The sequence below is a fragment of the Cuculus canorus genome, chromosome 6 (assembly GCF_017976375.1).
Source record: "Cuculus canorus isolate bCucCan1 chromosome 6, bCucCan1.pri, whole genome shotgun sequence".
NCBI classification, from domain to species: domain Eukaryota; kingdom Metazoa; phylum Chordata; class Aves; order Cuculiformes; family Cuculidae; genus Cuculus; species Cuculus canorus.
Genome location: NC_071406.1, coordinates 18,610,109 through 18,614,488, shown reverse-complemented (window position 1 = coordinate 18,614,488; position 4,380 = coordinate 18,610,109).

The following is a 4,380-nucleotide window of genomic DNA, read 5'->3' as shown; positions in this document are numbered from 1 at the left end:
GCCGACCCGGTGGGGACGCGGGGGCTGCTGCTGGGCTGGGCGCCCCGGCCTCGCAGTGCCTTTGGGAGCACCTCGTCCGTCACCTCAGCCCCCACCGCGGACTGTGCTGCCCCCGACTACCACCCGGCCCTTCCTAGGGAGGTCTCTCTCCGTGATTCGTAAATAACAGCACTGATGTTTGTAACAGGGCTGCACTTCCCATGCTAAAGGCTAAAGGGTCTTGTACTTTTATAGGTTATCAGGGTGGCAATCCCCCCCCTCCCCGCACTTACTTCATGCGGGCAATGGATTTTATAGGTGAGAATATAATAGAAACACGCAGTTCTAATTTTGCTGTTGCTACAAACTCTTTTCTATTTAGGTCACATGTATGAGTACAACTCTTTTCCTGAAGGTGTGTAGGAGGGAGGGAGCTGATGGGAGAAAACAAGGCGTTTCTAACATGCTTGCAGCCACAGCGCTAGCAGAGAAGCACTACAGATTTCGAGGTAGCCTCGGCCATCCCTGCACGCAGCCAGGCTGTGCTGGTTCTCCCAGAGCAGAACATCCCCCCTTTGCCTGACCACAGATCAGAAACTGCGTTTCAGCTATGGCAACCTCACCTTCCCCGGGGTGTGTGCGCTTGTAAGCCCGAAGACTGCGCTCAAACCGCCATAGGAAGAGCAGCCACCAGTTTTTCTCCTTTGAAAGTTATTTCTATTATCATTTATCTTTCATGCTGAGACCTTAACAACTCTTTTGGTCTGTTTTAGCCTGTACTAAGGCTGAAGAGACTTAGAGGCAGATAGTTTAATAAGGCAATAACGAGTGGCTACCGAATCTTAGCCAGAGAGGATTTGCTCTGTTAGCATGTTTCCAAGAGAGCGAGTAGGTTCAATTTCCTCTTTCAGAGACATTGTGTTTTGAAATATCCAAGTTAAGGTTTTATTCAACTAGGTTTTTTTTTTTTTTAAAGGGCAAAAAGATGCTATTGTTTCTTTTTTAATTTGTATATTTTTGTTTAGTTTTGCAAGTAGTCCTGCACTTAAATGGTAATGGACATTTCAGTTAGTAATGGAAATAAAATCTGCAATTCTTAAATTCATATCATTATTCTTTTGCAGTAAATCATGAGAGAAGCTGTTCTGTATCTTCTTTTTTTTTATTTTTTTCTTCCACACTTACAGTAAGATGTATGTTACAAGCTTTACAGTAAACCCTTCTTGCCATTCTTAGAGAGTTCCAACCCTCTGAAAAAATTGTTAAATGAAAGAAAAAAACCTGTGTTGTGTAGCTAACATATTCTCTAACTTTGATCTTTTAGAGTGGTTTCGCTTTGTGGTCAATTATTTTTTGTGCTTTTCTTCCTCATTTTGCTTTGTTTTTATATTTTCCTGCTTCCTTCTCTTCAGTCTCTGTATTTCCTTCCCTACAGTTATTCCTGTAACGAATTTCTGTATTTCTGTCCCACATCAATATTTCACATTTTTATGTCATTGTGAAGGCTGAATTACTTTCCTTTATGTAATCTTCATGAGATAACTGGGAAGAACAGGCACTTATCAGTATAATTTAATATGATTTAAGATTTTAGGTATCTACTAATCTTAAAACGAGTTGCAAACCACTTATCTAGAGTTTGGGAGTGGTGGTGAAGAGGTTCAGATTTTTATTATTTCATTTCACTTTGTCTTCAGACTCCGAGTCTTATTTTGACTAATTATACTTAGAAACTTTTTTTGTTGGGTGGGCAGAATTACTAAGTTAATACTTTTTCAGACTGAAAATTCATGTTTTCCATTGGGTCAAGAAATCTATTTATTTAAATACCTCACATCATCTGTATACAGTTTATGGTTTGACATTACTTCCAAAACAGTATTTTAAGAGTAATTTTATGTAGTCCTTCCTGATGTGATCACAGGGTTCACTGGTTCTGCTCTGCTGGTCTGGAGAGGAACTGACTGCTCTTAACGCAGGCTTTTGGGGCGGCAGTTGCTGAAAGGCTGTATTTCAGTAAAGGTTTAAACCTGATTCCTTAATACAATTCGAAGTTATAGGTACAAGTTGACTTCTACCAGCGTTCAGAAGGATGTTAAAATGTTCCTTGCCACCCCTCTTGTAGGCGTGCGCTCTGACACTAGGTGGCTCACGGCAGAGGGTTAAACCCTTCCATGGGCTTGTGAACTGTGGTCCCAAAGGAACGTTTGGTGCTCCGCGGGGGGCTGAAAGGGTCTGTGCTACTCTGTGATGTTTCTCCGTTATTTCAATAGCTTCTTCCTCTTCTTGTTTTAACAAAATAAAAAGCATATTTTGCTCTTGAAATGCCTTTCCTGGTCAGAAAAGGATAATTGTGAATTGATTTAGAATGAGTGTTGTCATTCCATAGTAAGAAGGAAGGTGAGGCAGAATCTTTTTTTTTCTCAATAACAATAGTATTTTGTTGATGAGCCCGTGGAAACTGTATTATATGCAATGCCGATAAGGTGTGTATTTTCTCTATAGGTTGTAACATACAAAACCCGTGTTCCAGAAGCTAAAGAAAGAAAGTTTTATTAGAGTGCAGACGTACAGACTTGGTGCATTATAAGCCACATAGTGTTAGTACAGTTACAAAGTTTGTAGCTCATCTTATACTTTTTCTATATATGTGAATGCTGAAGCTTATAAGTATAATTTACTGATTCTGTTTACGAAGTGTTGAAACCAAAGGTTTGGATTTTCTTTTCTCATTGCTTTAGTAACAGTACAGACAATTTTTGTATTGCTTGGGAGGAGTGTCAACAGGATTATGAAATGTGGTTCTGTACTGCTTATGACTAATATTAGCTGGGAACTTCCACTGAGAAATACACAACTGAAGAACTTCCTTAAATGCAACTGCAAGCAGCCAGCCATTCTTTGAAGCAGAAACTTCAGCAGAAACAGCCTGTGAAGTGGCTTTGGATCCAGTGCAACATTCCTTATTTCCCTAAGTGCTGTCAATGATTTTTGGAGGCTCACTACCCTGGGAAAAGGTACCTTGTATGAAAAGGCAGCAGTGCATGAACAGGCAACCGTGCATTCTAGGGAACACTTAACATACATAGTGGCTCTCAAACTGAATATAATACATACTTCTTAACGTGTTGTGAAGAAAAAGCCAGTGATGGTAATGATACCAACGGAAAACAGCAGCAGCTTTGTAACACTAATGCTATTCATCTCTACAGGATGTAACCTGTGTTAGAGTGCAAGAAGATGGAGGCCGAAATACTTTTTAGAGAAGAATAGCACAAAGCCAATCCACTGATTCTTAGTTAAGCTTCAAAGGAACTTAATTATGCAGACTCTTGAGCTCTCTTTAACTTTTATCCTTATTGTGTCTTCCTCCCCAAACCACTGTATAGTGAAACTGAGTTTCTGTAGAACAATGCAGGGAAAACATTTACCTTGGAAAATTTGTTTTCCCTAGCATCAGTGCATCTTTGCCATAGAGACCAGTATTCAGAAGATTTTACACGTAAGCGTTAATTCCTTAGACCAGTCAATGTGAAGAAGTAAGATATCGTTACATCGGCTACATTACACAGGCCTTCTCCCTCTGTTCCTTGTTAAAATTCAGTAAATCTTGGTAGCTGATTTAGAACAAGCTACATTGTATTCAGTATCTAATTTAAGAAAACAAGATTGATGTAAAGAGTCTTTGCACTATTTGTTGAATGTTGTTTGATCCCAAGCCTTTATTCAAGCTGTCAGTGTAAAGTAGGAGCGGAAGAAGTCAAAGAAGAGATGTATTTGAAATAACATATTTCATTTCTGGGATCTTATGACCTCTTTTCCTCTTCTGCAAAAAGGGGAGCTATGTAGTGCAGCAAGATCACTCACACCATGGTATTATTTTTGCTTCTGTAGTCTCATAAAATGCCAGAGTTTGGGGAAAAGGAAGAGACAGATGTTGATGCAGTCATTAAGTTAATGGACCTGTGTTTGTACACCTATGGAACTTCTTGTCAAAACTATTCAGAATGTGAAAATTTTGGATGTGTTCAAGGGGAGACTGGACAAGTAAATACTTGAGAGATTCATTGAGGGAAACTGAAGAGACAGGCAGCATCAATCTCAGGAAGTTCTCTGACCTGAAAATTGCTGGCAGCTGGGAGAAGACTCTGAGAAAGTATTACATATGCTTACCCTGTTCTTACTCTTCTCAGGGCATTGATTTCTAGCCACTGCTGAAGATAAGATTGGTCTGAACCAATGTGGCATATGTTCTTATGTTAATGACTTCATGCTGATACAAATGTGAAGGAATTTCTTTGCATTAAACAATCTCCTGTAAAAGATAGGATGCTGCAGGAGGATAGGGAACATTTCTGTTGCAGAAGCTCCAAAAGATCTTGGAACATCCATTCAGAATTA